Raw genomic sequence first — 17,153 nt, 5'->3', positions numbered from 1 at the left:
AACCAAGAGAGGATATAATACTAACTAAATGGAAATGAATGAAGAACAAAATGCAAAAATAAACTAAGAAACTAAAGTAAATACAGAGGAATAAACTGGTATGGCAAGACCTTTCGATCAATAATTAATACAGAGGACTGCATGGCAAGAATAAACAGACACTATTTCCAGATAAAAGGTAAAATAATATTGTTGAAATGCCATGGGTTTGTTAAGACCATATCAAATACTGAGAATAAATATATCTTACAGACCATAACAGTAAATAAATTATCACTTAATTATGTTTTTAATTAGATTTGATATATTTATTTCTTCAATATTATTTTTCATGTCAGTGTTAATGTCATGAGGCTGATGACTCCATGACACTTTCAATTTGACTCATTAGGATTTGATTAAGAACCAGATTTGTTCTTTGTCATTTCTGCCCAGTAAAACTATTAATCTATAAATCAATAGACACGTCTGTATAAAGATATAATCCATGTTTCTGTCTCATATTTCTATGGCATTAAAAGGATCTGGAACTTTTGTTTTTCCACTGAAAGCTCTGGTTTGCACAGTAAATGCCATGTGGGTGAAATTTTATGGATGATACTCTGATGTCCCATTCTCCTGAAGGCAGCACAGAGCTGCACCACCAGAAACGACAGAAACACTGAAGAGAAGAAGAGCTATGATTAATGTAGTTACAGTTCTATCCATGTTTTAATGCTGCAGAGCTCAGTCAGTTTGCAAATAGATCAAAGTTTAAACTGGCATATTGTTCATCTTTTATCTGATCATTTGTGGAATATTTAACAACTAGAAAATGGAAAAGAACAATAATATTTTTTCCACTCTGATTGGCTGCTGTTAGGCCTACTGAATTTAACTTTAATGTTCATTGCATTTTTTGTGAACACCTGTGAAAATAATTTCTATTCCCATGGCTTTTTTGTTCTCTGGGAAATTAGTTTTGATGATAAATACAGAAACAAGCATAAAAATCAAAACATCTACAATAGTGATAGTCATATTAATAATAAATATGCAAAGTAGCCTGCAAATTCTTTGGTGGGGGACGGTGAGGGACCAGGATAAGGGCTAGGGGGGGGCTGGGCCGAAAAAGGTTGAGAAACACTGGCCTAGACTAAAGATTAACAACACTGTTACAGATAACCTTGATGATATCGCTAGGTATTGTAGTTCCTTTTATGAAACTCTTTATCTTTCCAACTTCAGTCAAACTTCAGTTGACGCCCTGATGTATGGAAAGCCATTTGCGCCAAAATTGAATAAATAAATAAATGGGTTAAATAAATAAAAAATGAGTAAAATAAATCAAAAAAATGAAGTAAATGAGTGAAATAAATAAAAAATTTGTTAAATAAATAGTTTAGCTTTTTCATTAAACCAATTTTTAATTTATTTATTTTTCATATTATCAATTTCCCAATTTCTCTTTTTCATTTATCTATTTGTCATTTATCCCTTTATCCATTTACCCATTTTTCATTAATCTATTTTTCATTTGTCCATTTTTCATTTATCCCTTTATCTATTTACCCATTTTTCATTAATCTATTTTTTAATTTAACCGTTTTTCCATTTCCTATTTCCATTAACCCGATTTGCTATTTCCCACTTTCATTAATCAATTTCTCATATATCCCTTTTCTTACTTACCCATTTTCTTTTATCTATTTTTCATTTACCCATTTTTCATTAATCTCTTTATCTATTTACCCATTTTACATTAATCTATCTTTTAATTTAACCATTTTTCCATTTCCTTTTTCCATTAACCCGATTTTCCTATTTCCCACTTTCATTAATCAATTTCTCATATATCCCTTTTTTTATTTACCCATTTTCTTTTATCTATTTTTCATTTACCCATTTTTCATTAATCTCTTTATCTATTTACCCATTTTTCATTAATCTATCTTTTAATTTAACCATTTTTCCATTTCCTTTTTCCATTAACCCGATTTTCCTATTTCCCACTTTCATTAATCAATTTCTCATATATCCCTTTTTTTATTTACCCATTTTCTTTTATCTATTTTTCATTTACCCATTTTTCATTAATCTCTTTATCTATTTACCCATTTTTCATTAATCTATCTTTTAATTTAACCATTTTCCATTTCCTTTTTCCATTAACCCGATTTTCTATTTCCCACTTTCATTAATCAATTTCTCATATATCCCTTCTTTATGTACCCATTTTTCTTTAACCTATTTTTCATTTAACTTTTGTTTGAAAAACTTTTAATTTTCCCATTTTCCAATTTCCCTTATTCATTTAGTATTTCCTTATTTTCTTATTTATCACATTCTATTTTCCCCGCTAAACTTAGGGGGAAAAATAAATGCAAATGAGGAGTGGCACGTCATCAGGCTACAACTTCCCCAATTGGTTGGTTAGCGTCACACCTACTTTGCTTTCAAGAAAGATGGCGACCTACTAACGGGTTATCTATAAGCATAAGCTCATTAACTTCATTAGAAAATAGTGTTATTACTCCTGACTTTATTTTTGTGTGGCCGCTCAGACAGAACGTGTTTCAGCTGGCGGCTCTGATGGACTCAGAGCTTCACCGTCGGGGTTTTTTATAGTTTGGACGAAGCGGCCGCTGAAGTTGGCTTACGATTGAAGGTTCAGGACGCCTTCGTAGCTACCAGCTGCGATTCAACTATAAGGAGCAGACTTGACTGTACATCGTAAGTGAACTGCAATATCCAGTGGCAGCTCTACGGAGCATCGAGCTGAAAGAATGACGGTGCCAAGCCTTGGAGATCTGCATCGGAGGCCATCTTTCAGACATGCACCGCTGCTGTCCGTCCAGGATCCTCCGGTTGCCCAGACGGTAAGCTAACGCTGATGTTTTCCAACTATAGTCATATTTGTAACCAAACTTGAGGCCAACAGGTGTACTTTTGACCGCCACCAGGTCAAAAGTACAGCTTGTTTTTGCAGCACATTCATTAATGTTTCTATCGTGTTTTTTTTCAGATGCTAAGCTGTCACAGCAGATCATCCTGCAGGCCTCTGGTCTCTGTTTCCAGTGATCTCACAGCTTCAGGGTGACCAGAGACCTTCACCTTTCTGGAGCAGGAACACCCGGCCAAATGCACTGGTGACACATTTAATTTAAAAAATGTGGGGGTAAATTAACGCTGATGTTTGTAAACAGACTACCTGAATACAGTGACCTTAGTGAGGGTACAGAATGCAGAATGGATAAAAGCTGAACTCCTGCTAAAATCTGTCCCTATTGGTTACATCCCTGAAATGTGCCAAGTGTGGCCCACATGCATACATGTCGTATTCATATAAAGTAATTATGACTATTCATTTCAGTAGTTCTTTGTGGATGTATAACTTGGCCACCTTAGTTTCCCTGTTTTTGTTCAACATATGTGCCTCAACATTTGGTTACTGTTCCATAATTTGTACTCCAAACATGTTTTTACTCATGTTTATCTCTTACTTACATGTTTAAGTAAAAAGTAGCTGAATAAGAAATTACACATGAGTAAAGAAGCATTTGGTAAAAAGTATACAAGTACTGAGTAACTGATCAAGTTATCAATTATTTCATATCTTAAAAAATTACACAATTAGAGGGCTCAAAATATAAAGTTCAGCGGAATTTTTAGTTTTTTAAAGACAAAATAAAAAAATTGTTTAAATAAGAATAGTGATGCTTCATAATAAAATGACCTGAGTAAAAGTAAAAAGTTCAGCATAGTAACGGTACTCCTAAAACTTCATTTGAGTTTCAAAAAGTTACTCAACTATATTTGAGTAAATGTAATTAGTGAGTCCTAAACTCTTTCCTTCTGAGGGAACAGGAGAAGGAATTGTTAAGGAAATAAATTAATCTTATTTTTATATTAAACATTGTTTTAATTAACAAACGAATCATAAATAACACCCAGAACATATTCTGTTATGTTTATTCAAGGATCAAGAAAAATGACTGGAGATTCTGGCTGAGAGAGGGACAACGGCAAACAGGGAGGAGAACCGTCTGCACTGTGAGCAGCACCAGAACTCCTGATGGATCTCCTTCAGGAAGAACCAGAGAGATGGCCGACCTCCGCAGAGAAGAGTTCACCCAAACATCAGAGGAAAAATGAATTTTTTTTTCACTTTCAAGGACTCTAAAAAGCTTGCTGATTAAATTTTCAGTTAATGTTCAGCAAACATTCAAAGTTTAGTGTTTGGATAATACTTATGCAGTATCACATGTTTAGACTAAATTATCACATGACTAGAGCTGATTAAATCTTGGTTGCACCTCGGCGAGAAAAAGAGTGCCACAAACCTCCCAAAGAAGAGGATAGCAATGTATGTTTAAATAAACATACAACAAAGATTTTTGGTGCACATCATCTTTAAAGTGTCTAGTTAGGATATTCACCTTTGCATTTATAAAAATTTGTTAGGTGTGTGAGCAGGATGTGTAAACATGTTGACGGTCATAATAGTGACAGGTGGGAGAATACGTTTGACCAATAGGTCCACTTATTTAAATACATACCATATTCTTCCAATTCCTAACTTCTTCCTTTTTAAGATTAATTTTGAGTTTGGTTCTTGATTTGTTGGACTTTGTTATAGCCAGACAAAGCATACAACAATGTAGTTGTGAGAAAAATGGAACCCTTACTGATTTTGATAGTGATGGCTTAAACATGGACTATAAGGGGAAGATGGGCCATTTTCCATGCCTGATTTTGAATGCATATGATCAGTTCATGGGAAAAGAGGATAATCTGACCCTTCATCAGGCATGTGGTACTCTGTTACCACCTGCAAAAGTTTATGACGAAGGGACAGCTGTCTCTTTGATGTACCCTTTAAAGAGGATCCAAATGAGGTTCCAACACAAGATGAGAAACTGCTGATCCACTAGAAAAACAACAATATTTTCCTAATGGAAACAAAGATGAAGAATTATATAGAGACTGATGTCAACTAGATCAATGAGCACATGAGAGGTGTAGACCTTTATGACCAAACCCCCTCAAGGTTCAATGTCATGGTCAGGTCCAAGAAGTGATGGTGGTTGTTGAGATGCTTTACCAAGGCCGAGAAAGAGTCACACGCTGTTAGACAAAGGGCCCATAGTAAAGAGTTACATTTTTGATTCTGTTAGACACTAAGGTCCATTTCTCACGAGAAACAGAAACTTATCAGGCCACAGAGACATGGTGTGATTTCAGGCAGTGTCTTCAGTCCATATAATCAGCTGCCCTCCTCCTTCTCCTCAGACGCTGCACAGACTTTTTTAGAAACTCTTCTCGGATGTAATGGTAAAGCGTCTCCTTTCAGCGCTGAAAGTTAATAAAATAAGTAAAGTCTGAATGCTTTTCTTGGCTGATTTTATGCTCCGTGTGTCAATACAAATTATGATTCATCGATTGAGATTCTCGTTCTCAACATGGTCCATACCAAAAGCACACCTGAAACGGTGCCGGTAGCCTAGGAGGTTGGAGTTTATCTTGTACCTGGTGGGTTGCCTGCTGGAACCCCCACTTTGTTTGTGTCAGTAGTTGTGACCTTGATCAAGAGGACAATTCAGCCACCATGCCAGCCGGTGGTATTCAGAGGACCCTGGTGGACGAGCCGGTGTATGACTGCCTTACTTCTGTCAAACTGTGGCAGGCAAGCTGTAGCTACAATATAGTAGCTTACTGCTGTCGGTGTGTGAATGTGTGTGTGAATGGGTGAATGACTAAATGTGGTGAAAACATTTTCAGGTCATTTGGACTTGATAAAGAACTACACAAGTACAGGCCATTTACCTTTCAGATATTATTTTACAAATGTGTCGTAGGAGGAGCAACTGATTTGCTCATCATGGCTTATTATCTTATGCAAAGGTTTGGTATAAGGCCAGCAGGTCATGGAAATAGATCTCAAATGGACACTTCTCTTCAAGTTATGACGAGATGTAACCAAGACACTTTCTGGTCAGTCAATGCAAGAGTCGTTTCCAGAGATGTTGTTCCAGTTGTTGCTTTTGCACCACCCATGTGTTGGAGAAATTCAAGGTTTTATTGCACACTGAGTGCTTCAAGAAAGAACATGGAAAGTAAGAAAGAGATGAAATAACCTAAAATTGAAGAAAACCAAAGTCACCAAATGGTGAGAAGGAGCCATACTACTCTCCTTTGATTCCAGGCCTTGGGGTCCGGTATCCTGCAACTTTCAGGTGTGTTCCTGGTCCAACACACCTGAATTAAATGGATCACCCTTTCAGTATGCAGTCCAGTTCTCCAGAGTCCTGCTTATCACCTGATTCAGGTGTGCTGAAGCAGAGGCGGATGGAAAAGATGCATGACACAGGCCCTAAATCCTGGAGACGGAGACCCCTGGACTAAGTCTATTGAGTTTTACTTTATGACAGTGTGACAAATGTTCATAATTTTCAGAAATATAAATGAAAGCCTCTACTGTAGATGTTATCTTTATGATCTATGTTACTGTGATGACACTACAACTGACTGAAGTTCAATATAATTATGCATAAACACTCAAGCACTCAAATTTACCTTGGTTTAGAATATATTGATAGTCAAATTTGTACTTTACAGAGCAAATGTTGCACTAAAGTAATGCTGTGGCAAGATATATTCTACTAAAGAAACAATGTTCACATATTATGATCATGTCTATTTGGAAAAAGCACTTTTAGCTCATCTTAGTATTAGAACACCATATTATCCCACCGGTCACAATTGTGACCGAACATAAAACACACTTTTTTACATACTTTTCCACAATTTTTAAAATTATTTCCCTGATTAGTTCAAAGGGCTATCAATGACATCGGATTTTCATATTTACATGTTTGGGAAAAATTTGGAATGAATGGGTTAAAGCCACAAACAAACTATCCATCTTATTGTCTCTGGGATGTGAAAACATGAGATTTGATTAAATTAGAACTACACAGATGAGAAGGAACACAGATTTCATAATATATATATTTTTATTATTAAAAACAGTAGATGGTTCTTGCATATCAATGCTATAAGAACAGCCACATTTTTTAAATTAAATGTGTCACCAGTGCATTTGGCCGGGTGTTCCTGCTCCAGAAAGGTGAAGGTCTCTGGTCACCCTGAAGCTGTGAGATCACTGGAAACAGAGACCAGAGGCCTGCAGGATGATCTGCTGTGACAGCTTAGCATCTGAAAAAAAACACGATAGAAACATTAATGAATGTGCTGCAAAAACAAGCTGTACTTTTGACCTGGTGGCGGTCAAAAGTACACCTGTTGGCCTCAAGTTTGGTTACAAATATGACTATAGTTGGAAAACATCAGCGTTAGCTTACCGTCTGGGCAACCGGAGGATCCTGGACGGACAGCAGCGGTGCATGTCTGAAAGATGGCCTCCGATGCAGATCTCCAAGGCTTGGCACCGTCATTCTTTCAGCTCGATGCTCCGTAGAGCTGCCACTGGATATTGCAGTTCACTTACGATGTACAGTCAAGTCTGCTCCTTATAGTTGAATCGCAGCTGGTAGCTACGAAGGCGTCCTGAACCTTCAATCGTAAGCCAACTTCAGCGGCCGCTTCGTCCAAACTATAAAAAACCCCGACGGTGAAGCTCTGAGTCCATCAGAGCCGCCAGCTGAAACACGTTCTGTCTGAGCGGCCACACAAAAATAAAGTCAGGAGTAATAACACTATTTTCTAATGAAGTTAATGAGCTTATGCTTATAGATAACCCGTTAGTAGGTCGCCATCTTTCTTGAAAGCAAAGTAGGTGTGACGCTAACCAACCAATTGGGGAAGTTGTAGCCTGATGACGTGCCACTCCTCATTTGCATTTATTTTTCCCCCTAAGTTTAGCGGGGAAAATAGAATGTGATAAATAAGAAAATAAGGAAATACTAAATGAATAAGGGAAATTGGAAAATGGGAAAATTAAAAGTTTTTCAAACAAAAGTTAAATGAAAAATAGGTTAAAGAAAAATGGGTACATAAAGAAGGGATATATGAGAAATTGATTAATGAAAGTGGGAAATAGAAAATCGGGTTAATGGAAAAAGGAAATGGAAAATGGTTAAATTAAAAGATAGATTAATGAAAAATGGGTAAATAGATAAAGAGATTAATGAAAAATGGGTAAATGAAAAATAGATAAAAGAAAATGGGTAAATAAAAAAAGGGATATATGAGAAATTGATTAATGAAAGTGGGAAATAGGAAAATCGGGTTAATGGAAAAAGGAAATGGAAAAATGGTTAAATTAAAAGATAGATTAATGAAAAATGGGTAAATAGATAAAGAGATTAATGAAAAATGGGTAAATGAAAAATAGATAAAAGAAAATGGGTAAATAAAAAAAGGGATATATGAGAAATTGATTAATGAAAGTGGGAAATAGGAAAATCGGGTTAATGGAAAAAGGAAATGGAAAAATGGTTAAATTAAAAGATAGATTAATGTAAAATGGGTAAATAGATAAAGAGATTAATGAAAAATGGGTAAATGAAAAATAGATAAAAGAAAATGGGTAAGTAAGAAAAGGGATATATGAGAAATTGATTAATGAAAGTGGGAAATAGCAAATCGGGTTAATGGAAATAGGAAATGGAAAACGGTTAAATTAAAAAATAGATTAATGAAAAATGGGTAAATAGATAAAGGGATAAATGAAAAATGGACAAATGAAAAATAGATTAATGAAAAATGGGTAAATGGATAAAGGGATAAATGACAAATAGATAAATGAAAAAGAGAAATTGGGAAATTGATAATATGAAAAATAAATAAATTAAAAATTGGTTTAATGAAAAAGCTAAACTATTTATTTAACAAATTTTTTATTTATTTCACTCATTTACTTCATTTTTTGATTTATTTTACTCATTTTTTATTTATTTAACCCATTTATTTATTTATTCAATTTTGGCGCAAATGGCTTTCCATACTGATGATCAATTTAACAGTTAATCAAATTTCTAATATTGAACGGGAACAATGTGATGAGCCAGTCTCTTTGCAAGAGATTGTGGATGCTATCTCACATCTCAAAACCAACAAATCCCCTGGAATCGATGGGCTGAGTGCTGAATTTTACAAACACTTTTTGTTCGACCTCGCTCCCTTTCTTTTGCAGGTTTTTAATGAAAGTATAGAAAAGGGTTTGCTCCCTGCAACCCTCACTCAGGGCTTAACCACTTTAATACCAAAACCAAAGAAAGATCTCTTATTCTTAGATAACTGGCGACCCATTTGTTTTCTTAACAATGATTACAAAATATTTGCATTAGCTGCTGCTAAAAGATTAAAATCTCTAACATTGATGTAAACTGTTCCTTCTGTGACATTTGCCCAGAATCAGTCACTCACTTGTTCTGGTTGTGTTCTTACTCTAAAGCAGGGGTGTCAAACTCAATTTCACCGAGGGCCACTTCAGCATATTGGCCACCCTCAATGGGCCACATTGACGGTACAGATCAGGAGGGCATCCCTGCTAAAACACCCCAGACAAAAGGTTGACTTCCCTCATTCAGTTCTGTAGAGGCTCATAATGAGTCAATGGTCCAGGTGTGTTAGAGAAGGAATCCATCTAAAGCTGCAGATGGTAGCTCTGGAAAACTAGACTTGGTCACCCCTAGCATAAATGTATAAAAATACAATGTTAAAAATAAATTAAACAACTCATATAGTTAAATAACTGATTTTATGTATTGAAGTTTTAAATATATTACAATTGAGTTTCCATGGATGTAAAATTACTGCTCAGTTTAAAAATTACAATATTTAAATCAGTTGTTTAAAGGTAAGTGTCAGAGTTGACACCTATTAAACACAGCACATAACACAGGAAAGACAAGAGAAAGTTAGATTCTTAATACTCGCGAGGAGAACAGACAGAGATGTGCTTTCAGTTACAAATCTCCAACTGCTCTGAAGCACATTTGCCTGCCCCTCTCTTTTTATTGTCTTTAGGATCCCTAATCACAGAGAGCGCTGTAACTCTAAAGGGAGGGGGAAGACACTTCATCACACAGTCACAGCGCCAAGATTATCACTAACTTACAACACAATCTATCTCGCACTAGCTTATCCAGTTCCTGACCCAGGATCAAGCAGGACAAGTTGTACATCTTCACGGCGATGGTTTTATAGCTATCTAAGAGGTCAAAGCAGGGCGTTCTGTGAAGAGCTGCTGTCACTGCTCTTCTTCAGAGAGGCCTTCTGAGAAAGCAAGCCAGAGTGATTAACAATACAGAAACATTCCTTAAAACATATGACTAAACTAAATAAGTAAGAATACATAAACTAAGAACATAATAAAGATATAACAAATAGTTGATAATAATACAATTTACCCAACAGTAAGCAAACAAATAATAAAAACAAGTCACATGGGCAGACATTATAGACTTTACGCAAAGATTTAGTCTCAGAGGCAACTGAAATCAATTAATTAAAAAAATCCTTTCTGAATATCATCTCATGGTCTCTAAACTAAATGCGTCTTTGTGACCTGGAGCTGACAGCGTGTTGAAGAGTTATGGACCGGAGCGTCTGGTTAGGAAGCGCATTACAAACCTTTGGTTGAAATGGAGCGTTAAATTCAAGCCTCCATTACAGACCAGAGAAAACTAAAGAGAATGCAACGTTGTGTTAATCAATTTGAGGAGCCGGCAGTTTATCTTGAGGAAATAAATGACGATGCAAAAGTTAATTAGACTGTAACATGCGCAGTCCGCTGCTCAACCACTGCGGACACAGCTCCGCCGCTGCGAAGACTTAGAAACCGCTGGAAGTTTCCAACATCCAGCGGATTTAACAAATGGAGCCTTCTTGGTGCACGTTACCCAGGAGGGCAGCGTTCTGGAGGAGCTGCAGACGTAACATCTGTCCGTTTCGGAGAAGCAAAACCACGCAAATAAATAAATAAAAAATAAATATCCTGGTAAAAGCGCACACCGGACCGCGCAGGGTAAAACACTCACAGAGTTCAGTTGATGTGTTTGGATCAGACAGATCCAACTGACTGATGAATTAGCGCAGATTTTTCTGCAGATGGGAACCAGGAGGAAGTGCGTTCAGACCCCAGCGGGTGAAGTGATGCTAATTTAAGTAAATTCGCTTAATTTAATTTATTAAAAGCTATTGGGGTCTCAGTCAGTGGTTTTTGTCACTACGAGAAAAATTTAGATACATTTATCTGTTTAATTTGTGATGGGATCTGGATTCACGGTGAATATTAACTAAACCGCATAAAATGCGACTAAATAGCCGATGTTAATATGATTGTAATTTCACGGATAAAAATAGTACATGACCGATTTTTTTTTTATGTTGTCGGTCAAGATAACGGATAACAAAAAAAGTCTAGCGCGACCTGCCGCCCTGACACCAACTCACACACATCTTCATTCAGTCTTACTTGTAAATCGATTTTTCTTTTCTTGGACGTTTTGATGTTAGCTTGTCGATGTCTCAGTTTTATTTGCTGGGAAAAATCAATAAGCAGCTTGAGGTGACTCTGCTGCTCTCTAGTGGCGAGAAGCCGTAATGTTGGCTGGTAACAATCGGAATGCATTGTAGGAGATGTAGTTTGTAGTCAATTCGTGCTCAAAACCTATTTTAAGTAAATCATCGGCCTATAAAATACTGAGGCGGGCCACATAAAATGACATGGCGGGCCACATGTGGCCCGCGGGCCTTGAGTTTGACACATGTGCTCTAAAGTATTTTGGCAACATTTTTGTAACTTTGTTGACTCAAAAATATCAACAGGTTTTCAGTTATACTGGAAAAATATCTTGTTTGGATTTCAACAAAATGAAAAAGCGAATTTGAAAAGTTTCTTTATCAATTTATTACTTCTTAAGGCTAAATTTCACCTACATAAATGTACATTTTTGAGGGAAAAAAAAACAGACTTTTCAGTTTTTTTGATTGAACTTAAACGTTATATATTTACAATTCAACATTCAACTAATCAAAAAGCAAAAACAACAATTTGGACTTGCAATCATCTTGGAATTTTGGATTTTTTCTTATGTTAATTCACTGTGACATCTGGAACATATACCACAATTCGTACTATTTTCTTTATCCAAGAATATTTTGACTGTAATTTTCCTGTCACTATTTTACTTTGTGTTCCCCCTGGCAATTATATTTGTTTTGTTTTTTGTTTATTTTATTTTTTTTCTGATATGTACACAGCACAGTTGTTTTTTGTTGTTTACGAGAAATAAAGTTTATTTAAAAAAAAAAGAGAGAGAGCTAAGGCGGCTAACTGGATCCGGCGGTTGGCAGAGAAGAGGAAAGACGGATCTGCTGTGTGAGCTGAATATTACAGTGTTAGCAGTGATTCTTCTGTTCATCGATAGAGAAAATTCATCAGAGATCATCTTACTGTCGCTGCTGGATAAATATTCAACATCACTAAAAAGAAAACAGATCGACCATCAACTCAGAAATCCGGGATCTTAGAGCCGTTAGCGGTTGGGAGTCGTTAGCCGCTAACGGTCCCACCTCGCTTTGCGAGGAGGAAGACGGCAGTCAAGAGAAGTTGTTTCTGAGTTGAATATTTGGACGTGGCATTGAGAGACGGCAGGATTCTGATTTGGGCACAGTGCTGGATGTTTGTTCAGTAATAGTTGCTATAATTGTCGGCGACGGCGGCGGGGAACTCCGGAAAGAACCAACCGTTGGAGATGGTATCAAAGTGAGGACGCTTGAGAGCGGTCACCCAGACAAAGCAAGAATAAAAAAAAACGGTAATTCATCGCAAGAGATACAACCGGGCGAGACGGAGAAAAGTAAAGAGATTGGAGAGCTGAAAGAGGTTACAGCCATCTGTCATAAAATTGCACCTGATCTTGGATCAAAAGCAGCTGAAGGAATCGACGTAGCTCATCGGCTGGGGAAACGGATCGACAGTAAAACCAGAGCAATCATCGTCCTGTTTGCTTACCGTTCAGTGAGGGACATCATCTGGAGAAGTGCGAAAAATAACATCTACCTAAGAGAGAACAAACTTTGTTTCGGAGAAGACCTTTCCAAGGAAGACAAGGATGCCAGGTCTGCTGTGTGGCCTGTCATTGAACGGGGAGAGGGCCTACTTTGTGGGTCGTAAAGCTTATGTGGATGGAAAGGAAATTCGAAGGGCTTCTGGAAAATAATGATTTTTTCCTCAGCAGTAAACACTACACTTTACAATGGTTTAGCTAATTTTGATAGTGGCTTCAAATTTTATTTTAGGAGTCATCTTAAATGGGTGACGTTTTTTTAAATTACCTTTCTTTAACTTTCAGAAAGCACGGAGCTATCATTTTTATCTGTTAATACAAGGGGTCTGCATAATGATATTATTATGCTTTTAATTCTTATCAAAAAAATATATTTATTCTTTTATTCATATATTTATTCTGTTATTTCTTATTATGTCGGTTCTGGTCCTCCATAGTCAGAATGGCTGGGGATGGTGCTGGAGAATGAGAGGGCACTGGAGCTATGGAAGAATAAATATATAAAGAATAATATATTTCTTATCAAAATATGTGTTTATGCTTTTCTTTCTTATCAAAATATATATTTATGCTTTTAATTCTCATCAAAATGTATATTTATTCTTTTATTTATATATTCTTTTATTTCTTATGTTGGTTTTGGTCCGCCATAGAGAAGTACTCTGTGTGAGGATTTGGTTTTTCTGTCTTAATTTAGGTTTCTATGTTAAGTTGAGTTTCCATGTTGTCCCACCCACCACTTGATTGGCTCTCCAAGACTGGTCTTGGAGAACCAACACAGCTCCTTCATGAACTTGACGGAGCTGTTGGAAGAGGTGGAGTGGCATCGCCGGGCAGCTTTAGCTGTCATGGCTGGCAAACCCCTTTCGCCCAAGCCAGACATTTCAATCTTTGCTCTTCATCCTCTTCCACAGCTCCAGTCCCCTCTCATTCTCCATTCTGCCAGCCTCAGTACCCCTGGTCATGGTTTCCAAGCAGTTTGACTGTCTCCTGGTTGAAAGGCTGCACAGCTGGGGGCATGGCTGGTTCCTGAACTCCATCCTGTTTTCCAACCTCCTTCAGTCGCAGCAGTCCTCTCGCCTCCGGCCGCCGCAGTCTTCTCGCCTCCTGCGCCATTCCTGGACTCCAAGCTCAAGATTTAGATATCCCCGTTTGGATCTCTTCCTAGATCTCCTAGAAAAAATCCTCCAGTCAAAATTTTCTAATTCAATGTCTTCTTCTGAGAGTAGTTCTTCTGAAGAATCCTCAGAAACATCTTCAAAATGTGCCTCAACATCCTCAGCAATTATGTTTACAGAATGGACTTCCTTAGAGGAAACGTCCATCTCTTCAGCATTGTTAAGGAAGAAATTTTCTAAATAAGTTAACTTTGGAAAAAGTTTTGCTCTGTCTTCCTCTGGATCCCAGGTCCTCTCGGCGGGCCACGTGTAGCCACAAGGAAAACAACAATGCGTGTTGACGTCAGAATTACAGAGTTTAATCCAATATAAGACAATGCATAAACTTAGAAGTAAGACAATGCACAAACTTACACCAGAAACTGCAGAACAACGGAGACATACATTCATTTACCTGACAGACTTGGAAAAGAAAGAAAGAAAAGCAAAGACGTGCAAAGACATCTTTGGAGAACTGCAAGAGCAAATCTGATTTGTTACTTCTGTGTAGAAAGTTTTATACTGAAGGAGTATTCTTATCTTTAATTTATTCAAATAAGGCGTATCTTTGCTCATCCAACCAGGAGCTATCTCTGACCCTCTATCTGAAGCCAGAAACCCCTGCCGTGTTTACGGCCTTTCACAGATGAGTGTGAAAAGCCACAACTTCCACTGTATTGTTTTCCCACAGACAAAAGGCAGTTCATATTGTTTTCCCACAGACAAAAGGCAGTTCAAACGATCCTAGCAAACCATCTGCAGTAACTACAGTTAAATTAAAGGTCAATAGGCCAGAATACATTACTAATTTCAAAACCACAATTAGGGCATTTGAATCAAGACATGTTAAGTTTTAAAACCAGCTTATTTTAAATTTATTTTCTCAACAGCATCCATGCCATCAATATGGTCTGCGTAATCTTGAACTGTATCTTTTGAGTTTCCATCAACAGAAGAGGTTTCTCCCACTGATGAATCCTCATAAATATGTTCAACATTGATCACATCTTCCTTCCTGTCGCAGCTCGCTTCAACAGCCAGGACCATTTGTTCAAGGGAAACATCAACACTTTCACAATTAATGTGTGCGTCCCCAGGGCAAGTTTCCCAGTACAGTCCACAGATGCTTTCCAAAGCCACAGTATCTTCAGGAGTAAAATGTGTCAAATTTGTCACGACATCCGAAATGGCACTGGCAACGTTGGCGGAAGCATCCATGTCACTTTGATCTTCAGGAATCAGTTCCTCAAAACCAAAGTATCTGCACCTGCTATCCTCTTCGGGTTCTTCAGCAACTTCTTCAACACGATGACCCAGTAATTTCTTAACTCCCTTTGTGACTAGATAGCCAAGGCCCCAACCAATAGTAAGAATCATTTTCACGATCCGTTGAAATGGTTTCAAAAGTCACAGTTTGAAATTGTCTCTCTGCACAGTAAAAAATGCTGGGTTATTTTCATAACCCAAATTTCTGGGTTGAAGCTGTTGGGTCATAGGTTGGGTTAGTTTGACCAAATATTGGGTCAAAATTCATAACTCATGAGTTGGGTCAGAAATTTACCGGAAGTCTACATCTTGAACACTTCTTTTGGGGCAGGAGTTGGGTAGATTTACCCAAACGGTTGGGTTAAAGATGAAACTTCACAAGCCTCCATTTTCAACAAGACTGTGAACGTTGCATATCGGACTTCTCCTCTACTTTGAAATAAGACATGGTAAGTAAAAAGAAGATAAAGTTTCAAGGTGAATAGGATTTTATAAATAAATAGATGTATTTCAAACATGTTTGATATTTATTTTTATGGGGTTTTTTAAAAATGTTTATTACGGTAGGTTGCTCTGACAAAGAGCTTCGGGGTTGCTACAACACTGCTGTTGGAAAAAAAAAAGATGAAGGGGAAGGGCACAATTTGTCAAGTAAATTAAATTCAGTTGTTTAATATAAACTCAATCATATTTGTTCGTAACTTAACATGTTCAAATGTTTAAAAATCGATTTAGTTTTAAAAGAAAAGATAGTTGACGGTTTCTCCCCTGATTTTCGCAGGGTGCGCGCGCATCCTCAGCGGGCTGAGGCTACGTGTTTGAACACAAGCAGTAATGGCGGAGGAGAGCGAGCAGAGCTTTTAATAATGTGGGTATTTTATGCTTTATGAAAATAAAATAACTTTTACAAAGTTATTAGGCGATAAATTAGTTGTGTAAACCTAAATTATGCGCTCGATTTATTAACATATAGCTTAATTACAAACATGCTCGGACGTGTTCGGACTTATCCGCTCCCCTCCAGCCGCCTGCTCGTCTCGCGCTCCGTCAGTTGACCGGGCGGAGCGGCTCGTTAAGCCGAGAGAGAACGACCGTCTCCGGCACATTGCTTTCAAACTCCTGCTGGTTTTCGGCAACGAATTAAACGCAAAACTAAGACAATATCTGATGTTAATGTTTGCTAATTTTATTATTATTGTTACTATTAATTACAAATACATTATTTAAAGTTGGTGCTGAAAGTTATTCAGCACTAAGTTCGTATTTAAGTTGAGTTTTACTTCTAAATTAAATTATATGTGTCATTTTATTTTATTAAGTGCTATATTTATTTTTAGGAACATAAAATTACTCTGAACATTTGAAATTGCTGGCTAATTACAAGTTATTTGCAGTGGAGACAGCTATAAGATTGAATTAAGTCATTCTTAAAGTTTGATTTGTGATTTTGTCTTTTCTGTAATTGGATCTTCAGGAGAATTAAGCGAAACCCAAACTCGTTGTTCTCAACGAAGACCTTCTGTATGGCCAAGAACATGAGTCTGCTCCCTCAAGGTATTGAATCTCAGAAGAAATGTTCTCTAAAATGTTGTCATGCTTTTTAGTTACTGTAACATTTTAACACTAGCTTATGTTTGATACAGAAGATGATGTAGCTCTGGAACTGCTGCCAGTACTGCTCCCTGCTCCACCTTACACATTTGGGAGAAGA

General features: G+C 37.1%; 2 long non-coding RNA genes across 2 annotated transcripts; one reads left to right on the top strand and one right to left on the bottom strand.

Annotated features, from left to right (window-relative positions):
- The first annotated feature begins 1,251 nt into the window (after positions 1-1,251).
- Positions 1,252-4,924, top strand: LOC148154694 (uncharacterized). The gene is made up of 3 exons (XR_015765827.1): positions 1,252-2,858; positions 3,005-3,128; positions 3,960-4,924. It is a non-coding gene; the product is annotated as an uncharacterized LOC148154694 (long non-coding RNA).
- A 2,052-nt stretch (positions 4,925-6,976) lies between these two features.
- On the bottom strand, positions 6,977-8,616 carry LOC148154693 (uncharacterized). Its single transcript, XR_015765826.1, has 2 exons — positions 7,344-8,616; positions 6,977-7,197 (listed from the first exon to the last, which is right to left on the bottom strand). It is a non-coding gene; the product is annotated as an uncharacterized LOC148154693 (long non-coding RNA).
- Positions 8,617-17,153: the final 8,537 nt, after the last annotated feature.

Source organism: Poecilia mexicana, unplaced genomic scaffold, assembly GCF_051168715.1.
Source record: "Poecilia mexicana isolate PSO_F unplaced genomic scaffold, ASM5116871v1 scaffold_17, whole genome shotgun sequence".
Lineage (NCBI taxonomy): Eukaryota > Metazoa > Chordata > Actinopteri > Cyprinodontiformes > Poeciliidae > Poecilia > Poecilia mexicana.
The sequence above is the reverse complement of the archived record's forward strand: the minus strand, read 5'-3'. Positions and strand labels throughout refer to the sequence as shown.